Source organism: Diabrotica virgifera, chromosome 9, assembly GCF_917563875.1.
Source record: "Diabrotica virgifera virgifera chromosome 9, PGI_DIABVI_V3a".
NCBI lineage: Eukaryota > Metazoa > Arthropoda > Insecta > Coleoptera > Chrysomelidae > Diabrotica > Diabrotica virgifera.
This window is the reverse complement of record NC_065451.1, coordinates 175,207,793-175,227,710: the sequence shown is the minus strand read 5'-3', so window position 1 is coordinate 175,227,710 and position 19,918 is coordinate 175,207,793. Positions and strand designations below refer to the sequence as shown.

The 19,918-nt window shown below is 32.0% G+C and overlaps 1 protein-coding gene across 3 annotated transcripts in view; it reads left to right on the top strand.

Moving 5' to 3' along the window:
* Nucleotides 1-19,918, top strand: part of LOC126891952 (E3 ubiquitin-protein ligase RNF19A) — a 507,192-nt gene that overhangs the window by 383,791 nt on the left and 103,483 nt on the right. The gene's annotated exons all lie outside the window — the stretch shown is intronic.

The following is a 19,918-nucleotide window of genomic DNA, read 5'->3' as shown; positions in this document are numbered from 1 at the left end:
GCAATCTTAGAATCTACATGCTAACCACCAAAGTAAAAATATCTGGGTAAAAACCCTTTACAATTGATCCGTCATCGGAACATATGACAAAGATGTGAATTCATGGATGAATAAAATATCCAATGTTTTTCGCCCGAGGTACCAATGAGCTCTATCTGACAAGTTCACATCATGGCTGTACGGAAGCAAGTCGGTTAGCATGTAGATTCTAAGATTGCACTGATGATGATCGGTCAACCGATCGAAAACTAGTTATGTCTTTGATGTAGCCCTGTATAGGGATTTTAACAAATATACCTTTTATAAAGGATTTTATGTTTTTGTAATGGTATACAGCCAACTACAGGAAATTTTTCCTCGTGGATTTAAAAATATTTAAGTTGTTTGTCCTTTAATAGTAATAATGAGATCTTATCGTCACTCGTCAGGAAGCGCGTGTTAAGTAGAAAGTAAAGTTTTAAATATTACACAGTAAAATTTTTATTGCAGATTTCCCCAATATTTCACTTTACTTAAAAAAATTTACTTGAAATGCTCGTGATTTAAATATACTGCATTTTTAATTGACGTCACTTACTTAATGAGACCAAAATGAAAATCACCTACTTTCCATGTGTTTTCGTATCAATGATAAGTTCAGTATTTACGTCAATTAACATGTAATTAAAAAGCAGCTTGTAATTGTTTTTTAAGCTAAAATCTAAATTGGAAAAATTCTTTTAATCCCCATTCCATTTTCAACAGTGTAAAATTGTTTTCTATAAGATACTCTGGGCTAATTAGCAAAATACAAGGAAAAGTTATTTACCAGCAATTTTATTGCTTATTATTGTATGTATTAATAATATAGATATGCAAAGTCCGCAGATAGTGTGCTACTTTTTTATAAACAAAATGGCGCCCGAAAATCGTGTTTTTTTCAATTTTTGCTCTATAACTCCAAAGATTTTAACTTTAGACGAAAAACACTCAAATAAAAATTCACCGCAATTAAATTCTGCATTGAGACGTGTTTTTTCCGATTTACTTCGACGAAAACTTTCCCCGGAAAAAGCGAGTTTTTCCAACAAAATCTTTAATTTTCAACTAAACTTTTAGATAAGTAGTTGTTGATCAATAATTAAATAACTTGGTAACGTAAAAGCCCTTTCCCTATATATTATAATTCCAGAGGTCTATGGAAATTGAGTGAACAGTTTAGCAACAATTAAAATGTTAATTAAAAATTTACGGTCGCAATAATAACGACAATAATTATGATGCATAAGAATAACTATGATTTTTTCATAAAAAGACACTATACCTATCTAATGAACTTTACAGAATTGAAATTGGACTATTTAAGCGGCCTCAGGAATATTTTAAAATTATAAACAATTTTTTGGTTTATAAACAAATCAAATATCTCGGGAAATATTAAACTAAATTAAATTGTGAAAACGGTATTCGAAAGACACCGGCAGGACGCTTCTTTTAAAAGAAAAAACGTTTAATTATGACCAGTGGTTCCTGAGATACAACCGGTCAAAGTTGACCAGAATTTACGGCAAAGGTATAAACAATAGGATCATAATTTTCAAACCATCACCTTTTTATTTTTATTCTCTTTCTCCACACCAATTTTCACATCTTTAAAATCCTCATAACATATATTATTATAATAAAAACTATCGATAATACGTGTGAAAATTGCCAAAAATGGTAAAATTCCAATCAAAAATTAGGTTGGAGAAAATGTAACCCTCAAAGTTCAAAATCGGTATACTTTAACAAAATGCATTTTCTCGGCTTCACAAATAAATTAATTTATTATAACAAAACAAAAGCAAGTTTGACATTTATTAATGCGTTAGTTCGATGGCTCTACTCGAGTTACTTGGGAACAAAAAAAGAATGAAGGAAATAATTGCTCCATGGGAAGCCGAGAAAATGCATTTTTTTTAACGTATACCGATTTTGAACTTTGACGGTTACATTTTCTCCAACCTAATTTTTGATTGGAATTTTGCTATTTTTGGCAATTTTCACACGTATTATCGATAGTTTTTATTATAATAATATATGTTATGAGGATTTTGAAGATATGAAAATTGGTGTGGAGAAAGAGGACAAAAATAAAAAGGTGATGGTTTGAAAATTATGCTCCTATTGTTTATATCTTTGCCGTAAATTTCGGTCAACTTTGACCGGTTGTATCTCAGGAAACACTCGTCATAATTAAAAGTTTTTTCTTTTAAAAGAAGCGTCCTGCCGCTGTCTTTCGAATACCGTTTTCACAATTTAATTTAGTTTAATATTTCCCGAGATATTCTATTTGTTTATAAGCCAAAAAATTGTTTATAATTTTAAAATATTCCTGAAGCCGCTTAAATAGTCCAATTTCAATTCTGTAAAGTACGTTAGATAGGTATAGTGTCTTTTTATGAAAAAATCATAGTTATTCTTATGCATTATAATTATTGTCGTTATTATAGCGACCGTAAATTTTTAATTAAGATTTCAATTGTTGCTAAACTATTCATTCAATTTCCATCGGCTTCTGGAATTATAATACATACAGAAGGGGCTTTTACGTTACCAAGTTATTTAATTATTGATTAACAACTACTTATCTAAAAGTTTAGTTGAAAATTAAAGATTTTGTTGGAAAAACCCGCTTTTTCCGGGGAAAGTTTTCGTCGAAGTAAATCAGAAAAAACACGTCTCAATGCAGAATTTAATTGAGGTGAATTTTTATTTGAGTGTTTTTCGTCTAAAGTTAAAATCTTTGGAGTTATAGAGCAAAAATTGAAAAAAACACGATTTTCGGGCGCCATTTTGTTTATAAAAAAAGTAGCACACTATCTGCGGACTTTGCATATCTATATTATTAATATATACAATCATAAGATTCGATTCCAGCAATAAAATTGCTGGTAAATAACTTTTCCCAAAAATGGCCTATTCTCCGATAATCAGCCCAGACTAAAGAGTGAACAATCGACATAAAAAGCCGGCTACACACATGCCAGTAAATTAGGAAAGTAGCTGGCATAAGCCAGTGACTGGCATGCATAAAACACATTTACGAATAATTAGCATGCCAGTAGCCCGCATGCCTTTACTGGCAAGGCGAAAAAGCAGGGTAGATTTTTACACATGCCAGTGCTAGTAAACAATCGAGTGGTTTTCATTTGAAATTATAAAACTAAACTCGGTTTATAAATAATATATTTCGTCCCGTATCCTGTAGTTTTAATTTTTTTTATATTTTATTTAGTTCCTGATGGCAAGTAGATCTCAATTTTTTATTTTCCCCTTTATCTCCTTTATAGTAAAACCTTCACCCATTTCCTCTTGAATTTTGGTGTAAACATTATCACGGGCTATTTTATTTTTATATAGGGATGATTTGGATGATTTCCAAAGACACTCTAATTCTCTATAAATTGAAATAAATTTAATGGTTTTTTCATCACCCCAACAAAACATTTTTTAAATTAATAAGTTTAAAAAGACAAAAAGACAAGATTAATTTTTATTGCCAAAACAACAAATTCAAATTGACAATTCTCTGCTAGTTACTGGCATGCCCGTAGGCAAATTCACACATGCCAGTGACATTCCCGACGCATGCGCCTTGCATCTCACAGCATGCTACTAGCAAGAAAAATCAAATTATCTGCGAGTAGCTGGCATGCCAGGAACTAGCATGCCAGTTAACGTACACACATATATGAAGTTTGTGGAGAGTAGCTGGTGCTTGCTAGTTACTGGTATGCCAGTGTGCTAGTAACAGGCATGTGTGTAGCTGGCTTGTTGTTAAATGGAAGAAACTAATTTGACAAGGTACTTCATGGTATTTCCTTTAATTAAAAAAAGAATTTATTAAATTATGTTTATGCTTAGTTTTAATCAATATTAATTACTTGTGTGCTGTTCATCTTAGGACATTTTACAATTGATTTCTAATTTCTTATAATATGATAATAATAATATACAGTGATGAGCGCGCTAATAACCGGCACAATAACGTCAAATATGGAAGACATAATACATTGTGAAGTAAAACAAGATGAAACTAGTAGAGGTGGAAATTATCGATGTAAACATATAAATTAACATTACATTACATAGTTTCCCACCTTTAGACGTATCGGAAGATTATGACAACTGTGACTGTGACAGGAGAATTTTATAAAATACTCCTGTCACAGACGTCTAAAGGTGGGAAACTATGTAATGTAATGTTAATTTATACGTTTATATCGATAATTTCCACCTCTACTAGTTTCATCTCTTTTTATTTCACAATGTATTATGTTTTCCATATTTTGCGTTATTTTGCCGGTTATTAGCTTACTCATCACTATATACAGGGTGTTTCATTAATAATTGTCCATATAGTAACTGGAGAAACCTTAGCACAAAATACGAAGATTTAACCTAAAACACTTAAATAAAATGTGGTTCCTTACTGAGTTACAGGGTGTTTTATCTAAAAATTTAAAAACTATTTATGCTCAGCATTTTAAAACTATTCGACGTATCCTTTTCATACTTGGCAGGAAGTATACGCACTGTACAAGATACTAAATTATGTTAAACAAACGTTTATGGCTATTACCAGAGGCGTACGAAGGGGGAAAGAAATGGTTGACCCTTTCCAAATTCTACGCCACTGGCAAAATTGCTATTTTAGTTCAATTTTTGGATTCTCCAATACTTTCCATGAAAATAATGTACTCTTCATTCGTAACGATAAAGTCATTAGTTTTCGAGATATTTTAAGTTAAAAATGAAACGATACGGTTATTTTGATAAGTGTATTGTGTCGCTTCATTTTTAATTTCAAATATCTCGAAAACTAATCATTTTATCGTTACGAATGAAGAGTCAATTATTTACATAAAAACTATTGCAAAATCAAAAAATTACACTAAAATAACAATTTCGTCAGTAGTGTAGAATTTGGGAAGGGTCAATCAGACACTATCCCCTGTCGTACGCCTCTGGTAGTAGCTAGAAACGTTTATTTATCTTAATTTAGTAGGGTGTATAGTATCTACACTTTCTGCCAAGTATGAGAAGGATACGCCAAATAGTTTTAAAGTACTGGGTACAAATAATTTTTATATTTTAATCATATGAATCATATCATAAATTAATCAAAATAACTGTGCCGTTTCATATTTAACTTCAAATATCTCGAAAACTAATGACTTTATCGTTTCCAATGAAGAGTATATTATTTACGTAGAAAGTATTGCAGAATCTAAAAATGGCACTTAAATAGTAATTCCTCCAGTGGCGTAGAATTTGAGAAGGGCCAACCATTCACCATCTCCTGCCGTACGCCTCTGGTAGTAGCCAGAAACGTTTATTTATCATAATTTAGTAGGGTATCTAGTAGTTGCACTTTCTGCCAAGTATGAAAAGGATACGTTAAATAGTTTTAAAATGCTGAGCAAAAATAGTTTTTAATATTTTAGATAAAACACCCTGTAACTCAATAAGTAACCACATTTTATTTAAGTGTTTTAGGTTAAATCTTCGTATTTTGTGATAAGGTTTCTCCAGTTACTATATGGACAATTATTAATGAAACACCCTGTAGTTACGTCTGTAACATTCTGATAATAATTTATTGACCAGATAGTCAGCAAACTCCACTATTCTATGATTTTGTGGTTGTATTGATGACAAAAACTTTTAACAAAACAATCTACATCTTCTATGCCGAGAAATGACATTCCAAAGAAGTATGTCAAATATTTTCCTACGTCGCTGTCTTTGTCCTTGTATAGATAAGGATAATAAGCCTAGTGCTTGAATTTTGCGCCCCCTGAAAAAATAAAAAAATATTTCATTAAAATAGGGAACTCGCACATTTTTGTTTTATTACATAATAATGTTCAGTCTCGTTTAAAAATAAGATTTCCAAAATTTCGCGTCTCAAAAACTCATAATAACTTAGCAATACAGCATAAGCAATACAAATTTAAAATCTTCTGTGTACTTAAATTATTTCAAATGATCGAAAAAGCGCGCGAACACTTGTGACATCATATCATAATGATCTGTAATGACAGATCCCCTGTCTCGTATAAAAGTATGTATGTATATTTGTTACAGTTCAAGTTGATTATCCAGTTGGAGTTGACTTTTCCTAGTTCGAGTCGACTCAAACGGCTGGTTTTAGTAAAAGTTGATTATAAATATAAAATGAAGACTCCAACTAGTTAAAGTATCCTCTTCCCAATGCCATTTAGTAAAAGTTGATTCACACAAACAACCGATTCTAGAAATTAAATGTTACTGTATATTATGTTCAAATCGTGATATTTATAGTCCATGCTGTATCGTCGCCCTCGTTAGGTAAATTATTCCAGTTCGATTCTTTTGCACAAACTTATACTCAAAAAGAGGTCCTTATAACGAATCCACAGGGTGTCAGGTGGTACCGTAATCGAAAAATTGTTTAAACAATTTTTTTTAAACAAATTCACAAAAAAAATTCACTTCGGACATTTCTTTTACATCATTTGGGTCATTCGGAGCAAAAGAGGTCTTTTGTGATTTTTCTGTAAGATTTATTGTTCTCGAGTTATACGCGATTTAAAATTTGAAAAATGCGAAGATGACCATTTTCAAGGCTTAATAACTTAGTTAAAAATTATTATTATGAAAGTCAGAAAGTCACCAAATCAAATTTTAACGACCCCCCTACAAGGCACTGAAGAAATATTTGTCATTATTGTATTACTAAGCTGTTATTTTTAATTATTAACAATGAGCGCTAGGAGCGTATTGAGGCGGCTGTCAATGTGAGTGCAACTGAGATGCACCATTGGACGGTCGGAATGGAGGATCTTACTCGCACTCACATTGACGGCCGCCTCATTACGCTTTTAGCGCTCATTATTGATAATTAAAAATAACAGCTTATTAATAAAATAATGACAAAAATTTCTTCAGGATCTTGTAGGGGGTCTTTAAACTTTGATTAGGTGACTTTCTAACTTTCATAATAATAGTTTTTAATCGAGTATGTATCGAGTTTTTATCGAGTAAAAAATGGTTTTTCTAGTGATAATTCATAGCACACCAAGGCTAAAAACCATGACCTGGCAGGCATCAGCGGTGCACGTGTATCTACCAGGTGAATCGAAAAGTGCAAATTTAGGGGGTAAAATAAACTTTCTCCTGTAAGGTTTAAATTTAAGTATGTGTTTGAGTAATACATAGTAATACATTTAGAAGAAATGTGTACAATGACAAGCGATTCTGAAGAGCATAAGACCTTGCCAGGCGAGGGGAAAGATTAGGGGTTTTTCCTAAAATTATTCTTTTTGCATCGAACAATTTTTTTAGGTTGTTTGAATCATTCCAAACAGAAAAGGTCTTTAGTGATTTTTCTCTTAAGTTAATAGTTTTTGTTATATAAGCGATTGAAAATTTTGAAAATTGCGAAATCGGCCATTTTTAACCCTAAATCAGACATTTATCTAAAAATTTCAATGTTGCCAAGGTACGTAGATATTCTTTAAACATTGATTGATGAAATCCCGAAGAGTTTTTTGCAATAAAATATCGAAACCCCCTTTGTTTTTTTAATTGCTAATCAAGCGGGCGCGACACTGTAGTATAAATGAGGACGTTTGAGTTTGCATAAATTCATTATCTCGAGAATGGGCAAATTTTAAGGGAAATCCTCAGACAGGTCGATTTTTATTTTTGAATTAGGACTTTTTGGCATATATATAATACTAGTGACGTGATCCATCTGGGCGTGATGACGTAATTGATGATTTTTTTAAATAAGAGTAGGGGTTGTGTGATAGCTCATTTGAAAGGTTATTTAATTCTCTATTCAGTAATATAAACATTAACATAATTATTTGTACAGGGTGGACAAAAAACATTTTTCATCTACATATTTGTCAAATTTAATCAAAGTTAATTTAATAAAAAAAAATGTTTGTACACCCTGTATAAATAATTATGTTAATGTTTATATTAGTGAATAGAGAATTAAATAACCTTTCAAATGAGCTATCACACAACCCCTACTCTCATTTAAAAAAATCATCGATTACGTCATCACGCTCAGATGGATGACGTCACTAGTATTATATATATGCCAAAAAGTCCTAATTTAAAAATAAAAATCGACCTGTCTGAGGATTTCTCTTGAAATTTTCCCATTCTTAAGATAATGAATTTATGCCAACTCAAACGTCCTCACTTATACTACAGTGTCGCGCCCGCTTGATTAGCAATTAAAAAACAAAGGCGTTTCCGATATTGTATTGCAAAAAACTCTTTGGGATTTCATCAATCAATGTTTAAAGAATATCTACCTACCTTGGCAATTTTGAAATTTTTAGATAAATGTCCGATTTAGGGTTAAAAATGGCCGATTTCGCAATTTTCAAAATTTTCAATCGCTTATATAACAAAAACTATTAACTTAAGAGAAAAATCACTAAAGACCTTTTCTCTTTGGAATTATTCAAAAAACCTAAAAAAAATTTGTTCGATGCAAAAAGAATAATTTTAGGAAAAACCCCTAATCTTTCCCCTCGCCTGGCAAGGTCTTATGCTCTTCAGAATCGCCTAGCATTGTACACGTTTCTTCTAAATGAGTTACTCAAACACATACTTAAATTTAAACCTTACAGGAGAAAGTTTATTTTACCCCCTAAATTTGAACTTTTCGATTCACCTGGTAGATACACGTGCACGGCTGATGCCTGCCAGGTCATAGTTTTTAGCCTTGGTGTGCTATGAATTATCAATTATCACTAGAAAAATTTCACTAGCTCTTAGACTACTAGTAGTGGAGCCCAGAGCTGTCGCTTCAAGACTCGAGAATCTCCGTTAGCTGGCCCCCTTAAGTATCCCTCTGCCTGTGCTGTTTTAGAGAAGTGGAAATGAGTGGGGCATCTGCGCGGATGGTGGAACTCGTACGGTTCTAGCTGCCGCTGTCGGTGAGTGCTCGCGGCGTATCATTACAGCATATGTGTGATTTGTCGAAATCCCTGTTCTTGATGTATGTTTCATGCCCGTTTATCCTGATGCTTAGTAATCTTGCAGTTACTCCCACATAGAAACTATTGCATTCACAGGGTATTTTGTAAATCCAGTTCTTTGACCTTCTTGTGTGTTGTTGGGTTTGGTTTTGGACAGGATAGATCTGAGTGTGGTGGTTGTTTTAAATGTTGTTGTGATACTAGTTTCCTATCCTTTTTCATTTTTCTGATCAAATCTTTATATTATAGATATGGTATCGGTGTCACCCTTGAGTCCCTTCTTGTGGGTGTTGCTGGACTGCTTGTAGTGTTGTGTTGTTTTCTTTCTTCTATATTGTGGAGGGCCGGCGATAACGGGCCTGCAAGGGATGTACTGCAGGCGGGCGCCACTGTTTGGGGGCGCCAAAATGAGCTTTTTTCTGCTGGTATCATACTATAATAGTATTAAAACTTTCATAAAATAGAAAAATTAATTTTTTAAATATGGTTTAAGTTCCAGATATCGCTAGTCTGTGTTTGTTATTCTTGCAACTCACACACGTAAATATACAAACGTATACAATGCATAGAATTGTATTCCTACGGTGTCGTAATAAAATTTATTGATGAAGATATAATGTTTCTAAAAACCAAACATCTTTGCGCTTAGGTATTGGGAATGTTTTGTTAATTTTCTTCAAATTTCTTTGAAGTTGTTTATAATCTTTGTGTCAGCAGTTATAGGAGAGAACATTATTGATTTGTGGTAAAATAAACATGGCTCTGAATTTCTGAAACTGTTTCTGTTCCCTGTGACCTATCTAATTTAAGTAGTGTGTAGTTAAATAAAAATGGATTCAAAAAAAGTTATCCGGGGTGCAAAATCGAAAAAGAAGAGCCGAAAAACAGGAAATGGAAAAGAAAATCTAGTTTAGACTTGATAGTTTAGCATTAATTTCAATAGAAAATTAGTTGAGTCACTGAAGGTTTTCACCTCCGATTTCGTTGAACCTCGATCGATTTTCATTGAAATTGATGGGTAGTTGGAGGATACCTCAAGAAACAAAAGTGAGTTGGTGCCAACTTGCACTTTTACCCAGGGGGTGGATGCCACCCCTTCTCGGGGATAAAATTTATTTCATTAGAAATAGCCACATAAATCGATAGAGGGATAAATTCTAAGTAAAATTTGTCATATAAATTTATTAAACTAAATTAATATTTTTTGAGTTATTTAAGATTTTAATTTTTCTTGAAAAAATTGCATGTTTTAAAGCGGTTTTTTTAAATAACTCGAAAAGTTTTTACAAAATAAGTATCGTTACCCATTCCCAAATTGAGGGTAAAAAAAAATCGAAAAAATTGCTTACTTGAAAATTTAAGCGTTCAAGACGGTTCAAGTTTAAATAACGGAAAACGTACATTTTATAAAATATACTTACTAAACACTTATCAAAGTACTCAGAAATACCTATGAAATGAGCTTCAGAAGAAGTTAATAGCTTCAGATGAACTAATAGTAAAAGGATTTTCAGGTAAGAAATTAATTTCTTTTATTAGCTTGAATTTTGGTAAATATTTATAGCTTTTGAGTTATTTATGAAAAACCTCTTAAAAAGTACCTACTGATTTATTTTAATAGCTCTATAGCCAAATTTTGATTAGAATTTGTCTCCATATCGATTTCTGGATGTCACTGTAGTAAATGGTGTTTGGTAATAAATTAGATATTAATCTTATTGATTATTTCATTCATATGAGATTCTGACCAATAGAAAGCTACAGAAATCTAAATTAAATTGATTATTTTTTAATGATTTTAACTTCCAATCGTATAGTAAGATATTTGATCACGTGTTTAATTCTGTCCAATCAGATCAAAATTATACTGAGAATTATCTACTGTAGAAAATTCCCGATAGAATTTTTTTAAGTAGATTGTTTTTGTTTAATGGCAACCAGTTTCCTAGTTTTGACAACTGTCACATTTAAGAAAATATCCATAATATACGTATTAAAAAATAATCTTACAAATGTCACACGACAGTAAGAATAAATAAGAAAATAATGCTTCATTTTTACTTGAATTTGGTTGTCATTGGGCAATAGCCACTCGAGCCCTGCGGGCTCTCGTGTCTATTGCCAGACAACAAATTTTCGAAAAACTGTCGCATTATTTTCAATTTATTCTCACTCTCTTATGATATTACACCCGATAATTTTTGATAATTTCTCGTCGTATATTACGTATATTACGTCGTATATTAAGTATATTACGTCAGATGCCCTTCGTTGCTACGAAAAAATACATTCAGTGACATGAATGACAATTAATGTTTTAAAAATTATAAAAGTGATGACTTTCAACCGTAAAATATTTATAACAACTGTGTGTTTAATTATATTAATAAATAAATTACAATGAAATTTTAGTTTTGGACAGTTTTATTCATGAAATAATCGCAACAAATTGCACTCGATCTCTAAAATTAATATAGAATTTTTGCCCTCGTGACAGTTTTGACATAATTTCTAAATTAAAACTGTCAAAGTGTCACTTGGGAAAAATTCAATAATTTTATAGCTCTTGTGCAATTACTACTGATAATTTTGTAAACATCGAAACAAGGAGAATACATTTTTTACCTATTTACATCTCATTTAAATTTTGTACCATTTCCAAAAAATGAAATACGAAAATCTAATTAGATTAAAAAAAACGAAGGGCGCCTGTGCTAGTTTTGCAGGCGGGCGCCTTATACCCTAGCGCCGGCACTGCGTGGAATACCTTGTTTATAAAAATGACGATGGATAGTTTGTTAAAACCTTTGTTAACAGGTTTTTTCTTCCTCGGGTGACATTTCATTGGAGCAGGTGTTTTGAGCTCATTATAATGATTTGATAATTCGTTTTTTGATGTTTACGTTGTGATTTGATTTGCAATCAAAATATCTGTTGGTGTGGGTTGTCTTTCTGTAAACTTTGGTTGCGTATCCTGTATCTCCTTTGGTGATTAGCACATGCAGAAAAGTAAGTGATGTTTTTTTCTTTTTCCATGGTGAAACGTCAGATATATTTTAGGTAAAAATGTAATTGTTATGGCAAACAACTGTGCCTATGCCAAATTCTATTTGAACACAATATTTAACGTAAACACAAGAAAACAGTTTTAGAACCTTTTTAAATATTTACGTTATCAACCATGGGTTAAAATTTAAAAGTAACTGCAATTATATACATAATATTAAACACCATGCTTAAAGACGCTTATTAGATCTAAAAAAAAAAACAAAATTCCGTTACCATAGTGATAAATTACAGTATAATGGATTTGTTTTTTTTGTGCAGGTCAAACCAAACGAAAACAATAATAATGTATGCAAATTGTTATAGCTTCGGGTTTTTTAACCGTGACTTGTGAATAAAGAAATTCAGCATTTTAGGAAAGTTTTCGAATTTTAGGTGATGTAGGTATACTCCGAAGTAAAAGTTTTGCTTGTTGTGGTGTGATTTATTTGTCTTAATACTTTTATTATTTATTTTATATATTATATTATTGATTTAATGTATGTTCTATAATAAAAGTTTTGGCACAAAATTGATTGGCTTGAATTTTAACAAAAACAAATGGTAGGGGAGCCCAAGCGGGGATTTTTGCAGTTACTCGAGCGCGTTAGATTATTACATGGTGAGAAACCTTGTACCCTGAAAATGTACCTCTACCAAATATTTCCTCTTAATGCAGGGGGGTTCGTTAAGGGGGGCCAAATAAAATCTATCCTTAGAAAAACTCGAAATCGTCAGATTAAGATAAGGTAAGTTAAGTAGGTACATGCAAAACAGTGTATATTTCAAAAATCTGACGATTTGGGTGGGTAAGGAAATGGGTGAGTCCCAAAGTTTCACAAGAAAAAAGCGAATATTTCGCGAAATGAATGACAGATCGAAAAACTAAAAAATACGTGCTCAATATTTTTCAAAAATCTGTCGAATGATATCAAACACGACTTCCCACGGAGAGGGGTGGGGGGCAAATTTAATATTTTAAATATGAATCCCGCGATATTTCGCGAAATGAAGATCAGATCGAAAAACTGGAAAATACACTTATTCAATATTTTTAAAAAATCTATCGAATGGCACCAAACACGACCCCCCACGGAGGTGGGGTGGCCGGTTACTTTAAAATCTTAAATGGGAGCCCTAATTTTTTATTGCAGATTTGGATTCCTTACGTAAAAATAAGTAACCTTTATTCGAGACATTTTTTCGAATTATGGATAGATGGCGCTATAATCTAAAAAAACGATTGTTGGAAATGGAAAATTAAATTAACAAATGGAAAGTCGCCATTAAAATGGAAAACTTTACGTAACTTTTTTTGGTTTTAGGACCTATGTACTCTTCAATTTTGAAGTTTTATTTTGTATCTACAATTTGGTTGGGCGAGTACCTAAAGCTGAAAGTAGACTATTTTAGAATGAAAACATTTCACGCAGAACCATTTATAGAACAATAACGAAATGCAAGCAGGGAATACTATCTCTGATTTTGATAAAAACAATGATCAGAAATTTTTTATAAAACATACATTAAAAATCTATGAACATTGAAGAGCTATCTATCTATCTATAAGCGAGGTTCCTACAGCCTCTGCCGCTTCTCGCATTTCGACCGCCATCTTTTTCTGTCCATCCATTCGTCTTCTTTGATGGCTCTATCTTTATTCCCAGGCAACTGAAGGCGTTCTCCTTCTTCTTCTTTGTTGTGGTATGTAATTTAAAGCTTTCTTTGGCCATATATCTTCATTAATTCGTTTCACGTGACCATATCACACTAGTTGTCTCGTTTCAATTCTATCTACACTGGAATACAGTATTTGTCCTTCTTCTAATATCTTCATTCCTGATATGATCTTCTCTGGATATACCACACGCTCTCCTTAGATAATCCATTTCTACTACTTCTGTCCTTTTTCTTTCTTTTTTCGTGTGATCTGCCAAACTTCTGCCCCATAAGTCATAATAGGCTCTACCAAGTTACGATAGATTGTTAATTTCGTTTTTTGTCTTATATCTTTAGACTTAGGCCATAGTAGAGAGCTTAGAATGTTTACCGCTTTTTTACCCTGCTGCGTTCTGTTTTCGATATCTCTTTTGGTAGTGCCTTCGTTAGATATAGATCCGAGATATCTATATTCTTTACATGTTTTTGTGGATCTAATTTCTAAATCTGGACTTTCTTCATCATCCCCTATTTTAAGATACTCTGTCTTTGACATATTCATATTGAGGCCCCATTTTTCATATTCTTTCTTTAGTTTTCTAAACATGTAGTCCATGTCTTCCTCATCATCCATGACACTGAAGAGCTAATGACCTTTTTCCTATTGAAACAGAAGAGTTATCATATTTGTACTAAATTTGCAATTTTTTTTAAGCAGAAAAATGTAATTGCATATTAAAACAGTTTTTAATTCCGAATAAATTTTCATAATAACAATTTTCGATATCGTGAAATATTTAAATGAACTTTACTCTTGAGCGAAATTCATATTTTTTGCCATACCTCGTATAAGATTAATAAAATTTGATATCTGATAGTTTCATTTTAGGTTTTAGACCATACAGAGAGTTTCCCATGTGATCCTAAATTACTGTATAATATACATTTTATCAAAAAATACCAATATTTTTGTGTGTGACTGTGTACAGTAATTTTTGTTCTGTGTATCTTGAACTATATTTTAATATACTAAACCTTTAATGGTGCGTAAACCAGGAAACAAATCCAGAAACCTTTTGAATATATAATGACAGTTTTAGATATACAACCAGTGAAATCAATCAGGAGCAAGGTTTTGTATAAATAAGGTTTAATGTTAAAAACAATATAAATTTGTTTAATAAAAAAGGATTTGCGTTTGGTGATAATATTTTGTATAATTTATATAAGTTTTAATACCACACTTGAGCAAGTTGATAAAATTGTTTACCTTGGACAGCAACTAAATTGTAACGCAGAAAGTCACGGCGAAATTAGATCTAGGATAGAGCAGGCTAGAGCCGCTTTTAGAAGGATGTCCAAGGTGTTATGTAACAGATACCTAAAATTCGCATTGAGGATCCGCCTGCTTCGCTGCTACGTGTTCTCGGTCTTACTTTATGGTGTCGAGTCCTGGACTATGAATAAAATCGAACTAAATCGCCTTGAGGCTCTCGAAATGTGGTGCAATAGAAGAATATTAAGAGTTTATTGGATGGAGAAGATTCGAAACTCCACAATACTAGAACGTCTCAGCAGAGAAAGCTGGAGTACTTCGGACATGTAATGAGAGGTCCCAAATATAGGTTGCTACAAAATATTATGCAAGGAAAAATAGCAGGCAAACGCAGTCCAGGACGAAGAAGAACCTCATGGTTGAAGAACTTACGAGATTGGTATGGTGTTGATACAAGCATGCTATTTAGGGTGGCAGTGAATAAAATTAAGATAGCTATGATGGTAACCAACGTTCTGAAAGGACATGGTACATGAAGAAGAAGAAGATAATATTTTGGATTTTAATAAATGGCCTTCTTTCCAATGTCATTTATTTAACACATGGATCCGATTAAAACAATCCAACACTTTATTTTTGCCGCTAATTACACGTTTGTTTTTTCTCCAACTTTAACTTTGTGGTTAAATCTTGGTTTAAATCTTGCTTTTGTCTATAAATACTATAATTTCAATTATTCCACAGAAAACGTGTGTAACAATGGATTTGAAGAAAAATGTCATTATCAAATAATGACGCTACATCCCAGTCATGACATGCCTCAACACCTTACGCTGTCAAATTACTATTTTATCTACCCCCCCTCCTCCCTCAATATCTTTAACATTTTTCAAGTTATACTTCTTTAGGCTCGATTGGGAAAAATGTTGGGATTGGGAGTAAATTTAAATGTGTGCGAATTCATCAAAAATTGTTAGCCGTACGCGCAGATACGTTACACGTTCGCTCTGATTGGGGATTCCAATGACATGTCAAAAATTATTCAATATGGCGGCTGTGGATAAAGAATGTGTTGTTGTCATTTTTATTTATGGTTATAGTAGGAGTTGGTATGGACATAAGTGAGTTTATATAGTATTTTTACTACAAAAACGTTATTACGTAGGTCAAAATTTTTGACGTAAGAGAACTGTCAAAACATTATGTGACTTTTCATTATTGCCATGTTTATAATAAACATGACAATAATGAAAGTCACATTCTAATGTTTTGACAGTTCTCTTACGTCAAAAATTTTGACCTACGTAATAACGTTTTTGTAGTAAAAATACTATAGTTGTGCTGACTGTTTAAATAGTTTTTATATATATTTTTGGATTTATTAATATGTAGATATAGAAAAAAAGCGTGTGTGTACTTTGTCTGCACGTATGAAGTTATTATTCTATTATTATGTAATTAAAATAATACCAAAAATTAAAAATAACGTTAATACGTCATTTTTTATGAACTGTAGCCTCCCAGCAATTGCTTTTCCCTTAAGAGGATGGGTACAAAGTTTCGGCTGCAATGCTGTTTAAATGGGATTCATTTTTTTTCGAATCCTGAGAAAACTAATAAGTATTTTTGAAAAATTTAAACGCAGAATGAAAGATTACGTTCTTGCCGAGGGCCGAAAGTCTCTGAAAACTTCTATAATGTTTATTTTAATAAGTTACAGGGGTAAAAAACTAAGAGAAAATTTAGTGTGATTTTTAATTTCAAATATCTCATTCAAAATAAACTTTTTATTTATTCTAAGGGACTTTCGGCCCTCGGTAATAATTTAGTCTTTCATTCTGCGTTTAAATTTTTCAAAAATATTTATTAATTTTTTCAGGATTCGAAAAAAATGGACACCATGTCCGTCGTGATATTTTCCAAATCGAACATTCGCTATCTTTGTCATACAGCACTGAGTCAAATACAATATGGTGACAAGTCACAATATAGTGTGACATTCACAAGTGACATTCATAATATTTTGAGTTGTTGATTAAATAATATTGATAGTGTATTTGATAAATAATTGATTTAAGACGTAGACGTGAACTTAATAAAAAGTTATTTATTGTTTATTATTTATGAAAGATCCAAGCAGAGAATACACCAGGATAAATTCTGTGATTCAAGTATTTTGTTGATAAAGATGGTCAAAATTGTAAGTGTTCCGTAGTAACAATATAAATATTATTAAAAAAATCACTTTATCACTTTTCCTTTTTTCTCGATTGAGTATTAGTTTTTGTTGTACAATATATAAATTATTACAATCACTGAATACACAGTTAATGAAAAAATTATCATATTAATTAACTGAATTAATAATGCAATTATACAAGTAACAGTTATCCAAGAAGATTCAAAAGCCATCTCTGAAGTTAATGATGACATTGTCATGTTTACATATCCATACCAGTGAGAATATTACTACACGTAATTTGTCGTGTAAAGACAGCAAAGGTATAGATAGCCGTAAAATATTTGTGCCTACACTCTTAAGGAATAGTAGAAAATCTTTTCTTTTTTTTTTTCTCTGATTTTTTTTTTCTCTGATTCTGGCTTTGGTTTAGAACTAGAACCTTTAGCCACGTAATTGTATAACTTATCACTAAGTCAGGGGAGTAATGTGTAGTGTGTGTGTTGAGTAAGTGTCTTGTTACTTTGCAAAGTCGACGTCATTGTCTTTGCAAAGAGACGCTAATTGTTTCCGAACGTCTGCGGTCCCTCCGGTGAGTACCGATCCCACAAGAACAGAAACTATTTTTCATTTATTAATTTATAATAAATGAAAAATTTCTGACCCTGGTAGGATTCGAACTCCCGACCTTTCGTTTCAAAGGTAGGCGCTCTTACCACTGCGCCACAGAGGGGCGTAGAAAATCTAAAAAAACATCAGATTTTCTACACAAATGTTTAATTTTAATAACAGTATTAATAGAAGTATAACTTCTTACGTGCTTACAAAGTACACACACATTCTTTTTTGGTTTTTGTATTTTGTTTCTCTTTACATACTTCTCGCTATTATTATGTATTTACGATCCGTGGTCTAGGGCAGAACCCTCGATTAATGGTCGGAGCGGGCGGGCAATCCCATCATTTGTTGGTAAATCAATACGGTTCAAAGGAACTCAGAAGATGATACTCAGCTGGTACTTACCTATCCAACCCTTCCGACGCGGCTAAGGGCTGTTACGGATAGTGCCGTGGTAATTTTACTATGGGGTGATGTAAAAACATTGTGTTTTTATCATTGTATGAATTAACAAGCTTACTAAAATTTCTGGCGCCATCACTGGTGGCGTACAATAGACCAGGGGTCACCAATTAGTTTCCCTGAGGGTTCGTTTCGAAAACCTATGACACTTCCGGGGTCCGGATTTATGCTGCCTGTGTCTGACTGTTCTGATTCGGTTTCTTTGTGGATTCTTGTTAAAAAATATCCTCTATAAACAAATCAGAAGGGTACCGAGCGAAATTTTTTAATATATTTTTTAACAAATTCAAAACATTACCTTTTTTGTCCGAGAAAATATGTTTTTAGCATTTTCGGATCATCTTAAATAAAAAAGATCTGTCATTTTATTAAAACTCAAGAGTTTTCAAGCATCGCAAATGCATATTTTCGCATTTTTCAGATTTTAAATCGCTTATAACTCAAAAACTATTAACTTTTCAGAAATATGACAAAAGACCTTTATTATTTATAATTACCCAAGAAACCTAAAAATACATTTTTCGAAGCAAAAAAGTAATTTTGAATTTGCTTAAAAAATTGTTTCACCCGGCATCCTTCTGATTTGTTTAAAGGGGACATTTTTGAACAGGAATCCGCAAAGAAATCGAGTCAGAAACATTTTTCATATGAAAGTGTCCTCACACATGAACTAATATGGAAAGGAAAACTAATAATATCTGATTGTTTTTTGGTTACTGAATACTTTTCTGTAAGTTTTCCTGGTACAATAAATAAAATATAAATTCATTGTGTATTGTTTTGATGTTATTATCAGTATATTTTGATAACAGCAGTATTGTAAATTGTTACTGAGAATATTTTAAAAATTAGGAATTTATACATCTTTTTAGACATCTTCAACTTTATAGAAAGGCAACTGAGGAATTTAAAATAAATAATCATAGTACAAAATGGTAATTAACATGTTATCTTTTCTACATTAGTTTCAATGCAAGGTGTTTGTTGCAAACTTATTAAATCTGAAAATTATTTTAATTAAATGCACATCTGAAAAGTACTCCTACTTAACATACAGTAGAGACAAAATGAATAAAAAAAATGCACATGACAATTTTATATTACAGCTTACCTAATTTCAAAATTAATGATTAGTAAGTATAACAATAAGGGGGAAAACAATTTACAAAATTAAATTATCAGAGAGAAAAATGACATTTTTTATGTACAACCTATCTGAAGTTTGGAGTGAGTTAAGTGCACCTGAGTCTCATTAGGGAGTTGAGATATTCATCTGTTAAGTGAGATATTTACTGATTTTTAATAAAGTTCATTCTTGATAAAGCGGCTTCGCACACATAAGTTGACAATTTCATGGCCAAACATTTTCAAAATTGCCAAACACTAGGTATATTCTGAATTTATTGACGGTCCGTACAAATCTAGCTCACGGTCCGGATGCGGACCGCGGTCCGCTAATTGGTGACCCCCAGTGGCGACGCGTGACTTTTTCTAAAGTGTTATCAAAACCAGATGTAAAAAAATCTTATTTAAAAAAATATTTTGAACCTCCCAAATATAAGTTTTTGTTTTCAATCCTGTGGGATAAAATTAAACAAATCACTATTTCCAAATTATATGTATGTAATTATGTATATGTAACAGGTATAACAATAAATAATAAAC